The 13849-nt window shown below is 36.0% G+C and overlaps 1 pseudogene; it reads right to left on the bottom strand.

Annotated features, from left to right (window-relative positions):
* Positions 1-462: 462 nt before the first annotated feature.
* LOC148622751 (uncharacterized) lies at positions 463-3044 on the bottom strand (annotated as a pseudogene).
* Positions 3045-13849: the final 10805 nt, after the last annotated feature.

The raw sequence follows: 13849 nt of genomic DNA, 5'->3' as shown, positions 1-13849 counted from the left end.
ATCCCGAAATTCGTTAAAGTTCCTTTCACTTTTTCCGATTCGCATAACCGATTTAATTCTCCAGACGCGGAAACAAATATAAGGGCATTATCAGATATTATGACCTCAAGGCGTTGATTTCCGACTAGTGAATCGTCTGAGTGCTTGTAGAAAAGAGTCGTCGGTCAAATTAGGTACTATTTCGAGATGTACAGCCCTCGTCGATGTACACGTAAATAAACAAACATACGTCTTTAAAACGTTACCATTTTCATCCTTCACGTAAAGCGCACCTGTAAAATCAATCCCGATAATGGTGAAAGGTGGTGCCTCCTGCAATCTTAATTTTTGCAGCGGTGGTGGATCTGGTGCTTAATACGACGGTCCGTAAACTTTTCGGCAGGTGACACATTTTCTTATCAGTGTCTTGACGAACTGGCGTATTGAAGGTATCCATATAGTTTGTCTTATATGTGTAATTGTTTAATTTACTCCAGAATGCAGTAACTGTTCGTGAGCTTCGTTCACTATAAGTGTCGTTAATGGCTCATCTGGCGGCAGAAAAATCGAATATTTTGCACTTTCCGGTATTGGCACGTTTTGCATTTGGCCTCTACATTTCATAACGCTGTTTTCATCCATATAAAGTTGTAACTGTCTCATTCTCGGTAAACTTCTTGTTGGTTTTTGTTTTCTCATCAGTGTAAGGTATTCGTCCAGATACGCTTGTTTCTGGCAGCATCTAATCCATATTAATGATGCCTTCTGAATTTCTACCGTAATACAAAGTCCTTGTCTCCGTGATTCTTGGCTAGTCCTACAATCGGAGATGAAACGCAAAACATAGGCCGTAATATGTGTAGGTATTCTCATGTTCAGTGAAGTAGCTTCTAAAGAAGGTTGATTTTATGGATTCCTGAATATCCTGTGCTAGTTCAATCCAAATCGTCTGGAAATTTTGTGGTAAATGTTCATCCCATTTAAAACTTCCTTCCACATTTCCTGAATGAGTAGCTTCGCTCTTATTGTGATTGGACTTAAAAGACCAAGTGGGTCGTAAATTCGTGCTGAATGTTTAATACCTCACGTTCCGTGATGGATATCTCTGGTGGCGGAACGATAACTGGTTGAGCAAATTGAATTTGGTCGGTTTCACATTCCATCGTAAACGAAGTATTTTTGTAATCATATTGTTGTCAAGTATATTGTCTCTGAACATTTGACTATTGGGATGTCCATGATCGTAGGTTAAAGCCTCCCTTTGACATCAGTTGTTTTGCTTGGTCGTTATACTGAAGGGCATCTTTTTTTTTTTCATTTTCCACACTAGAAAGGATTTTGTCCACCTACAAATCCCTTTCAATTGTTCCGGCAATTTCTGAGTTTTCTTGCTGTAGGTGTTTTAAAAAGTTGCACTCAGAATGAATGGAGAGCAAGTCGCTCCAATATAAAGGATTTAAAACGGTAAGTAGTTAACTCATTAAAATGGTCTGTCGGATTTTATAACCCTAAAAATCTGGTTGCATCGTGGTCTTTCCCATGCAGTCCGACGCGTAAAAATGCCTTCTCGATGTCCGTAGATATCGCCGTTGATTGTAAACATAATCTTAGAAGGATTTTTGACAAATCATTAAGTGCAGGCGGTGTGTTCATCAAACACTGTTTACAACTAAAATTATAGACTATAGGGTATGTAAGTTTTGTCACGGGATTTCGTGATTTCATAAGAATGGGTCCTCGTCTACCATTCAAATGCATGGAGATTCATTATTAACACAGCATTGAGTTCAAAATAAAAAAGCAAAATATATTTCTGTGTAAATATACCGACTAAAATGACAAATATCTTGTTCTACAGGATATAAATGTTAAGAAAAGCATAAAATACAGGATTTAGAATTGTGATGCAGCGTTTCGATTTCCCGGAAGTGAACAATAATATGCAGATCAGTCTTCGGATTTCAATACGGTCTACGTCGGAGATTTGGGCAGGGAAACTGAAACTAGAACGAGACTTACAAACCCTATTCGTACGGGGGTTGTAGATGATTCCGTAACAACTGGGTGGTGAGGTATGTAATGAATGGACTCGATTTCTTTGACTTTTTCGATAAATTCTCTACGCTCCTGATCAGTAATAATTGTACCATATGTTGTTAACATTTCCGGATATTTGCTGAGGTTTCTGATGACTGATTTGGTTCTACGTTTCGTGATGTTACAGTTCGTAGGTAGTGGTTTATGCTCCTGTTTCCATGGTAACTTCGCTATGTATTTTTCTTCTTTAAATTCGACACAAGATGCTTGGTAATTTCTCACGTACTCTGTGTTTTCTCCTTCAATCTCTTTTGAGTTTACGCCTAATGACTCCAGCTTCCAGAATGATTCTATATCAAACTCTTCAACTTTGTGTTGTGTCAAAATGTTGTACATTCCGCAAGTTTGTCTTTTCTGTGTGTCAATTGAATAGGGCCTGAAAATAAGTATCCTACTTTCGATTTCACAGCGGTTGGTCCGTCTCCTCTTATAATCTGATCTTCTATGAAATCCCAATAATAGTCTGCCCCGTTAAGATGATATATGAAATGCGTCGTCACATGATACGGGATGGGCAAATTTCAAATTCTTAAAATATTTCAGATTGGATATAGCGGCTTGTTTATGACTTTTCAACAGTCCAACAATCGTCGGTACGATCAAAACTTCTATGGGAATTCGATGCACCTGCTCAGATTCTATGTAGATTAAGGATTTCGGAAGACGTCTTACTTCTCCTTCATGGATCCAAATGCGGTCAATTGAATATTCTCAGTGCTAGTAGTCGGCAAATTCATAAATACCTCAAGCTCCTCCGTTATAAAAGATTTCTGAGCTCCCTCATCAAACAATATGTTGGCTTCAGAACGACAATTTTCATACCATACTGGCGCTATAGCAGTTTTTAGTAATACTTCTGTATCAGAGTTTGAGTGAAAATTTGCGATCTGCATAGCGTGTCCATTCTTCGTATTTTCTTTAGCGTTCTCGTTTTCTGATTGTGTGTTTACTAAATGCACTTTGGTCATTGTGTCGTCAATCTCGGGAGGTATATTGTCGGAAGCACGTCTATTCTTTGTACATAGGCTGCTGTGATGCTTCTTTTGACAATGTCGACATCTGAATTGAGATTTACATTCAGCCAAGCGGTGTGAGCCCAAGTTTCTGTTTTATACATGGTTACCTGATTCTGAATTATTTTCTCGATTTTACGAGTTTTATTTCTCGCGTTCGTTAAAAAAAAAACAAAGCAGTTGGTTGATAACTCTCCATTGAATCGGCACACTTACCAGCTCCTAATATGTTGATCTCCTTTAAGATACCACGGCGTAAATCATCTAGTTGCCAGTTATCGGCTCCATTCCCTCTTGCTAGATTTTTGCGTACTTCACCGGGAAGTTTTTTCAATATAATAGGTATCAATAATGCTCCAAAACTGTCTCATGATTGACTAAAAGGCTCTAAACCTCTAACCTTCTAACTTATCATCATAATGGCAATGTCTTGATTTACTAAATTTTTGTACATCTGACAGCGCCGGATTACCGTAAACGGCGGACTCGAATGAGTCCCAGAATGTTTGCCAAGCTGGTATGTTGCCGTGAAAGTGCGTGTCACGGAAAATATAAAATAAATGTCTTGTTTGTGTTTGTATACGTTTATCGTATTTATTATTTTTATTTTTCATTCATATTTATCGTTCATTCATTCATTCATCATACATCATTTGCATATTCATTGACGAATGACTAATGACGTATCGAGCACACCTTGCATAAACTAACTTGGTCCAACCCTAACTAAAGCTGTCTTCAAATTCATTCCATTATATGGCGTTGACTTGAGCACTGGCTGACACCACCATAAATTGCATTTTTTGCAGAATAAGATATGGCATCCTGAATTCGAAATATTATTTAGCCACAAGGTAATGACAAAAATACCGCCGGCAAATTTGGAGGCTCCAGCGAGATGCCAGCTATACATTCTGCTTGATTTACTAGTTAATTTCATCATTTCCTTGGTTTATTTCGTCGTTCAACTTAGTTTGCCTAACGACTGAATGTTTAATTTTAATCGTAATTTGGCTCATCGACTAACGACATATATTAAGTTTGGCCCAACGACTCAATATATTTATAATTTTTGTCGTAGTTTCGCAAAACGACTTTTATACATTCAACGACAATTTGTAATCGACGACAAACTTATTTCAATAGATGGTAATGCAAATTACTGAAATATTAATTCAGCGACAATGAAATTGAAATCGTCGTCATGAAATGGTGGAAAAATTGTCACGTATATGTATTTATCAAACGAGTTTCGTAACATAAATGGTGTGTTCTATAGCGAGTGATTATACTTACGGAGGCTAGCCAATTTAATATATTATATATTAAATTTGAGTACTCAGCGCTGTAAACTGTGTGTAAATATTTGTTGTTTATGTAAATGTCTTCGACCGACAGTATACGAGGAATCACCGCCTTGTAAGATGCGCGTCTTCTTTCAACTTTAAAACTAGTGTCTACTCATCGTAGTAAAGAATCAAACCTGCGTAGAACAATTAACAACGCCCTGGAAAATAATGTACAATAAAATTTAATCATTTTGAATAGTAAAGACATTGTTTATTTTATATATTTTATATATTATAGACAGTTACATCAGTAAGTTATTGTTGAAACTGATATTTTTTATTCATAGTTGATTGGTTTTCTTTTGATTATAATAACCTGTATATGTTTATAACATATTACCTGTATTTTGTCAGATTAGGTGTACATGTTATGTGTAATGCATGATGGAAGCAGGAGTCTTTGCACTTACATTTTTGCACTTTTGACTGATGACTGAAATTAAGGAGAGTTGATCATGAACTGTATCATAAGTCATTAATCCATCAATCATTTGGTGTATTGTTTTGCGTAATTTGTAGAGTTTTGTTTATGCACAAATACTTTTGGACTAGTTTTCAAAATTATGGCAGATAATAAGTCTAGATTAGAGGTAAAGAATGAGAAAGCATTGGACAAAAAAGATGTTCAGAAAATGATTTAGTAACTGAATATACAAAGTGTAAAGTGGTGACTGAGGATGAATTTAATTCGATGTTTCTTAGACACAGTACCCCAAAACAGGTACTGGGACATGAAAATGAGGAAAATGCTCCTCCTAGACCCCCTCCTCCTAGTTGTAATTTTGAACTTTCAAAAATATCACCCGCTACGCCAGTTAGAAAGTTGACGTCGTATGCTATTAATAATAATTTGTCAAACTGGCAGAGACCCAGGCTTCCTACGTTTTCAGGTGATCAAAAAGAAGAAATAACTTTTGACGTATGGAAATTTGAAGTCAAGTGCATTATAAGAGAGGGAAATTATTCCAATACTGCAATCAATCAGAAGCTCGCTGAAGGGACAAGCTAAAAGTCTATTGTTGACTTTACCTGAAACCGCCATCCCTAATTAAATAATGGAATAATTAGTGGCCGTTTTCGGTAATGTCTACAGCAGTGAAGCTTTATTGCAGAAATTTTACATGGAAAAACAGGAACCGAATCAAACAGTTGCTGACTATGGTATGAAATTAGAGTCGATTTTGCAGTCGGCTATTGAAAAGGGTCGTATTAGTCCTGAATCCAAAGATGAAATATTGAGGTCTAAATTTTGGTCGGGTCTTAGTGATCCTTTGTTGAGAAATGCATGTAGGCATAAGTATGACATGATTAAGAATTTTGACACGTTTAGGAGAGAAATACGAGCAATTGAGTTGAATTTAGCGAAATCGTCGAAGTTGAACGTTTCGTCGCCAGTTCAACAAAATTCTAGTTCTGTCGAATCTCAGAAGCTTACGGAAGTATTGAAAAAAGCTTGACTGCTTCAATAGGCGAATGAATTCGATGGAAACGGAATTCAAAGAACTTAAAAGTAAACAATCTGACCATCAAAAATTTACCCCTCCGAGTAATTACAGAGGTCAAGGTCAAAGAGGTTATTTTAATAGATCATGTTGAGAAATGGAGAGATGCATTTGAGAGAGTGTCTGATATTTCTTGATGATATTATCATTTTTTCAATGACTGTTGAGGAACATTTGGAAAGGTTAGTTCTGTTTTTCGTCGTTTGAAGGAAAATGGTTTGAAGTTGAAGGGTTCTAAGTGCGAATTTTTCAAAACTGAGGTCAAATATATAGGTTTTGTGGTTTCAGGAGAAAGTATTAAACCAGATGACGAGAAGATTGAGGTAGTCAAAAATTGGCCAGATATTTAGAATGTAAAGGACTTGAGGAAATGTTTGGGATTCACCTCGTATTATAGAAAATTTGTAAAAGAATATGGGAAAATAGTGACACCTCTTAACGATCTTCTTGTGGGTCATTGTACCAATGTAAAGGGTAGGAAGAAGTCTAAGGCTAAACCTAAACCTTGGCAATGGGGTGATATGGAGGAAAACGCTAAGAAAACTATTGTAGAAAAATTGACCAGTCCTCATATGCTGACTATAACCTCCCATTCATAGTGCATACAGATGCAAGTAGTGATGGTTTAATTGCAGTTTTGTATCAGTGACAAAGGAGTTGAAAGGGTAATAGCATACGCAAGCAGAAGTTTGAGAGGTTCTGAAAAGTTATATCCTGCACATAAGAGGGAATTTCTTGTCCTCAAATGGACCGTTACAGACATGTTTCATGATTATCTTTGTGGAAAACGTTTTGAGGTAAAAACGGATAATAACCCTTTGACTTATGTCATGAATAAAGCTATGCTCGATGCTACTTCTCATCGATGGGTTGCTTTATTGGCAGACTATAATTTTTCTATCACATATAGAAGTGGTAAATCAAATGTCGATGCCGATGTTTTGTCTAGAATAGATTCAGAGAAGAGTATTAAAAAGTGAGGTTGTCAAAGCAGTTTGTACGTCCATAGTTGTTTCTGAGAATCCTTTGTTAGCCCAAAGTGTAAATTCAGTTGAGTCCGATGATGTGAATGGTCCTATAGATTTGTGAGATATAAATTGGGCCGATGAGCAATTAGCCGACCCGAATATTTCAGAGGTCCTTAGGCTTTTGAAAACCGGCCATAAGCCAAGAAAGCGTGTTATTGTACATAAACCGCGTGAAGTAAGAAAGTTGTTGAATGAGTGGGAAAAGTTGTATTTTAAGGACGGTGTTTTATACAGAAGTGGTAGTTTACAGAGTGATTAGGTCCAACAACTAGTATTACCCGATGTTTACCGTAATGTGGCTCTCACGGGTCTTCATGACGATGTCGGTCATCAGGGGCGCGATCGAACATTATTTGTGGTCAAATCATGATTTTTCTGGCCTGGCATGGATAAGGATGTTGAAAATAAGGTGTCCAATTGTCCAAACTGTATTTTGGGGAAATCAAAGGCAAAAAATGCTGCTGAGATGGTTAGCATCAAGTCATGTCAACCGTTAGAACTGATCTGTATAGACTATTTGAGCCTGGAGAAATCCAAAGGAGGTTACGAAAACATTTTAGTTATAACAGATCATTTTACGCGATTCGCACATGCTATACCCACGAGAAACCAGTCTGCGTATACAACAGCAAAATGTCTTAGGGACCATTTTATTCGGCACTATTCATTCCCTGTGCGTATTCATAGTGGCCAAGGTCGGAACTTCGAATTTAAAGTTATACGTGAGCTTTGCAAGTTAGCTGGAATAAAAAAATCTCGAACGACACCTTATCACCCACAGGGAAATTGCCAATGCAAGAGATTTAACCAGACTTTGTTAAATATGCTTGGTACATTGAATTACAACCAAATGTCTGACTGGAAAAGTTAAGTCTCGCCGCTTGTCCATGCGTACAATGCGACACAACATGAGATTACGGGTTATAGTCCTCATTTTTAATGTTTGGATGGCACCCTAGATTAGCGATAGATGTATTTTTTTGGCACACAGGCTGGACTATTATCTGATAAGAATCCTGATAATTACGCTGCGAAATTCGAAAAACGTCTTACGTTTGCCTACAAAACAGCCTCTAGCGAAGCCGAGAAAGCTAGTAAACGTCACAAAGCCAGATATGATCCACGTGTTCGAAATTCGGTGCTAAAATCAGGCCATCGAGTATTAGTCAAGAACGTTAGTTTGCGGGGCAAACATAAGCTTGCGAACAAATGGGAACGCTGTCCGTATATTGTACAATCCCAACCAGACCATGGTATATGCGTAAATACACTGAAATGCGAATTCGATCAAGGAACAAAACGTACAGTTCACAGAAATGTATTGTTACCGATTGACAATACAGATATCTCATCACCTTCCGACAATCCAAGCGATATATCGTTAAATAATCGCCACCGAAAGAGTAGTAATAATACTAGAAACTTAATCGCTCCGAACAGCGAGGGCACTAGGTTGTCGATAGACGAAGTACGGACTGATGGTGATCTTTCTGATAGCTCAGATGATAGTGAGGTGTGTTTGATTCCAACGGCCAAATTAGTGAAACAAACGAGTCGTCTTGATCCTTTTGCTCCCGAGTTTACTCCTGCTTTGCTAACGAATACTAGTTCATCATATTCATCTCGTTTGTCATATTTAAACTTTCAAACATCTGGAGATACATGTATGCACACTACAAGTTCAGAAGCAGAAGCAAGCGTTGTAAATGAAAATGCATCGCAAAATTTAAGAGTTGAAAATGAACGATTAGAATCGTTGGAAATTAGTAGAGAGAGTGACAGACAGTTGAATGAAAGTTGTAGAAATAACAATAATATGGTTGCAGAACCAAAACAAATTGTAGTTCGTAGGAGTAATCGAGTGTCAAAACCGCCTGAACGTTTCAGGGATTACATCAGATACTGAAATTTTACTATTGTGAGCGAAAATCGGTTCGTAGCGAGGCACTTGCTGATTTTCCCACATAATTATGATACTTTTTTTAAATTTGATTTTCAATTTGTTTTTTTTTTATGATTTTTATTCTGTTTTCTGTAGATATGAGTTCCTATGTTTATGCTTCAGGTAGAGGAAAGGGTATGAAGGATATTGAAAATGACATCGTTTATACTAAACCTGGTGGAAAATACTTGGACTTGTTGAATACAGCGAAAAGCAATTTGTAATATTCGAATGGTAGACAATTTGTGTATATCGTGTGGCATACCAGACATTTGCAAACTGGAAAGAGATAAAGCTTCAAATTATGAAGAGTCGTTTTTTTCTGATCTGGACAAAAGTGTTGATCAAGTATTTGATGACATTGTTTGTAAAATTAGGCAGGTTTATGAAGGTTTGAATCAGAATGGTTATAAAGTTGTCTTTTGTACAATATGTACCAACTTTGATAAATGGAACCACAGTAGATTGAATCAGGGTAAAACATTATTTTTGAAGTATGAAGACAAGTATGTCGTTATGCAAGAGCATTTGAATCGTCTTTTAAGTAGGTTGAATCAGTTCATTACTGAACTGTATGTTTCAAATGGCCTATGTACACCATTCATTCATTCATATGTTCACCAGAGATGTGCGGGTAGTAAAATCCGTTACAAATATTCGAAACTTGTTGATGGTGTCTATCCTTCTCCTGAACTTAACAATCAATGGTTGACACATTTGCAAAAAGTTATCTATGATAATAATGCTTTTTGTGGATTTTATGAATGTGTAAATTTTGACTTTTTATTTTTTTTTATTTGAATAATTTTCCTTCTATTTCAATTTCATAGCGCGGCATTGCCACATATGAAGTTGGTATACTTTATATATTTTTGAAGTAAATTTTAATCTTGTGATATAGAAAATTCGAGGACGAATTCTTCTCCGAGGGGAGGACTATGTCACGGAAAATATAAAATAAATGTCTTGTTTGTGTTTGTATACGTTTATCGTATCTATTATTTGTATTTTTCATTCATATTTATCGTTCATTCATTCATCATACATCATTTGCATATTCATTGACGAATGACTGATGACGTATCGAGCACACCTTTGATGAACTAACTTGGTCCAACCCTAACTTAACCCGTCTTCAAATTCATTCCATTATAAGGCGTTGACTTGGGCAGTGGCTGACACACCTCAATTGTACTTTTGCAGAATAAGATATGGCATCCTGAATTCGAAAATTTTATTTTGCCACAATGTAATGAAAAAAATACCGGCGACATGCGGAAGGCCTAGCTTCGGATGGCGGGAATGTGTGCTATTGTCTGATGAAAATGAGGGCACTATCTGGTGGGGTACATATTTGATGCGAAGTTTCTGTCTGTGTTTGGTAAATTAACTGACGAATTTCTCGGAACATTTAAAGACTGTTGGCAAAATTTTCTACAATGATTATCTTTAGTGTCTAACATTTGATGATACTCATCTGTTTCAATTATATCTTCTTCCATTGTGTATTCACTTGTTGCTTCTATAATCTTCTCATTCAGGTTACAAAATGTTCTTTGTTTCTGCGATATTGACTCTATCAGCAAAGATATCTCCTCACAGTCGATTTCCGTAGTTTCCGTCGCATCTTCCAAATTTCGCAGAATTCTAGTTGTTCCAGCTCTGTGTCCTGCTCTGATAGACTTACGTTTACTGATATCCATCTCATTATCCTATGGTCACGGCACCAAAAATAGGGAATTATAAAGACGAAGGCGAATTACGTTAGCTTCATATGTACTCGACATATTAAGTAGCAGTCTTCGTAAGAATAATGCAAAATCTGAAAAATGTGATGCACCCCAAAAAAGGCTAAATATTTTTATTTTTGTAATTAAGTTGTTTATGGGTCTATACTATGAAATGTGTAATTATTCATTCAAATCTGCCTGCTCTTAGGAGGTAATCCGCATTGAAAATCCAGTAGATTCTATTGTATTTTAGTGCCATTTACAGAGTTATCTCCCTTAATTTTGAAATATACAGTGTATTCTATATAATTTTTATCTTCTAAGAGCACGGATTATATAAAAAACCACATGTCAATTCCTGTTTACTATGACATTTCAAATAAAATATCAAAAATAAAAATATGTAGGTTTTTTACCCATGAATCACATTTTGCATGATCCTTAGCTGGAGTCCTACTTAACTAATTACAAAGACATATTATATGTTCTAGTTACAAAACGTTCTACGTGATGTTCCCGCGACATTTACAATAAAAATATTGTCTACTATACATGACAAATATGTAGTTATACCAGCAGACAAAGCCCAAAACAACATAGTTTTTTGTTGAAAACGTAAAACACTCACTGTTTATTATTAGAAGTAAGCGAAGAAAACAATAGAAGTAAAAAAAAGACTTATACTGCTACCACACTATCCAAAGAAGGGATAATAAAAAATCATAAATCTGTGCTATCCTCTTTTGGTCTCTCGACCAAAAAAGATGATTGTGATCTACCGTCTGTATAGTGGATCCCTACCAACTTTTACAAGAATCCATACAAACAACGCTACATAGCTGGAATTACAAAGTGTACAACCAAACCTCTTTCAAAACTTTTAACTTCTATACTCACAGCTGTCAAGAGGGTCCTAACAAGACAGTTGTTACTCCCAGAGTGGTATTAATTCAATGTGGATCCTAAAACATTAGAAAGATCTTCTGAAAACCCTCAAGATTGTTATTAGAATACAATAGCATTAAAACATGATTTTTCAACTCTTTAAACTTCTATTCCCCATGGTCAGTTAACATTCCGACTCCACATATTATACATTGTTGTTACTGCAAAAAAGACACTTAGATATAAATATGTAGTTCGTGGTAGAAGTGCTCTATACTTTGTAAAACTAATTCCAAATCATCTTACAAATAAACCGAAGAGAATATTACATATTCCTGGGCGGATGTACGTCAAAGCATGGAGGCTAAAAAATATAGTGCGCTTTCTTTTTGCCTTTTCCTGTTATTGTTTCTTGGCAAATGACTACCATTTTTCATCAAAAGTACAGGGTAAATATCAAGCTATGACACTAAAAACTTGTTTTTGAGGAAAAACACTATTTTCATGAAAATATAATGCTTCAGAAAAGGGCTCTATTTTATGAACTCAAAATAAAAGTGAAAGTAGAAAAGTCTATTTTTAGTTCGACCTGTCCTGGTGTACCAAAGTTCGTGCCTTTTCTTTTTCTAAAATGGATCTAAAAATTATTTTTGACACTTCCTTAATCATGGAAAAAATTGTCCACTCCTTGCCTATTTCTTAAAAAATCATGAAAATTTAAGGTATACTACAGAAGCCTATGGGGCAAAGAATACAAGACTGAGACCATATAGATAACGTATTATCATTAAGTTAGTTTCGGGAATTAGATACATCGCATAGTACAGGCACTGTGAAGTCAGCATCATATCTATAGTAATTAACATTTAAACACGTATAAGCAATTCTAATATTAAGATAAGGGGGAAAGGGTGGGTGAAAATTGTAGAATTTTCTAGATTGACCGTATAAGTTTTAACATTAAAGAGTGGTGTATTGAAGGAGGCTTAAATCTAGCTAGCAGTCCCGCACCCGCACCATAAATTAAATTAACGAACCTTAGTGAGCGCGCTCACATACCAAACACGTCCCCATGTTGGATACTCAAGTAAACTTGTTTGTAAGATAAATACATGTAGAAAAACCCGATAAAAAAAGAAATAAGAGTATTTTTTGGCTATAGACGTTTATCTTCTAACTATATTATGTTACTCAGAATAGTAGCTTCAAACTCCAGACTGTGATTTCTTTGCGTTTTAGTTAATCCAAAGTAAATATCATCGTAGCGAAACAAAACGTACACTTGACCTGTAACTTATCATGGCGAATTTATGTACCAAAAAATCATGTCATAATCTGCAAGCGTTTAGAAAAAAGTCCGAAAAACGGTTATTTCTGTGAATTTAGCTAAATTCAAGGCTCGTAATTTTGGTAAAAATCATTGGTGTGGAACCAACTATAAACTTTTCACGTAACTTATCGTGTTGAATTTCTGTACTGAAAATCATGTCAATATCATGTCATGTTTGTTTGTTTGTTGGGGTTTAACGTCCGAGCAGCAATATTTCAGCTATATTCAGACAATGAACATGAAATGGATGATAAAATGAACATGAAATGAAAAAAAAAAAGGATGGGTCACAAGGATAATAGGGTCGACAAATTTTGACTGCCACTGGAAAAAAGGGGATGGGTAAGGTCGGGCAATTTAGTCTCCTGAGGCGGAGCGCAAAGGTTCCTACTCCTATCGAATACCACAGCAGGGTTCTTTAACGTGCGAGGAACGTGGCATCATGTAAACGTTTAGAAAAAAAGTTCGGAAAACTGTTATTTCTGTGAATTTTGCTAAGTTCAAGGCCCGTAATTTCGGTAAAAATCATCAGAGCAAAACAAACCGTAAACTTGACTTGCAACTTATCATGGTGAATTTAGATACCAAAAATCATGTCAATATCTGCAAGTGTTTACAAAATAAGTCCGAAAAACTGTTATTTCTGTGAATTTTGTTAAGTTCAAGGCCCGCAATTTCTGTAAAATTCATCGGTGCCGAACGAAAGTTACACTTGACCTGTTACTTATCATGGTCAATTTATATACCAAAAATTATGTCATTGTCTGCAAGCTTTTAGGAAAAAAGTCCGGAAAACTGATGATGGACTTACGGACGGACGGGTCAAAAACGTTATACCCTTCACAACTTCATTGCGTGGGATATAACAAAATGACATTTGCATTACAGTGTGAACAAATGGTACCAATAGAACAGAACTTCTTAATATAAAGGTTATAGAAAGAAACTTACAACATAGAAAAAATATCAAAGATTTAAAAATGTATTTTAAGCA

This window comes from Perna viridis, chromosome 3 (assembly GCF_037379345.1).
Source record: "Perna viridis isolate PV_CMFRI_1.1 ecotype Kerala chromosome 3, ASM3737934v1, whole genome shotgun sequence".
In the NCBI taxonomy this organism is placed as follows: domain Eukaryota; kingdom Metazoa; phylum Mollusca; class Bivalvia; order Mytilida; family Mytilidae; genus Perna; species Perna viridis.
This window is presented reverse-complemented; position numbering and strand designations above follow the sequence as displayed.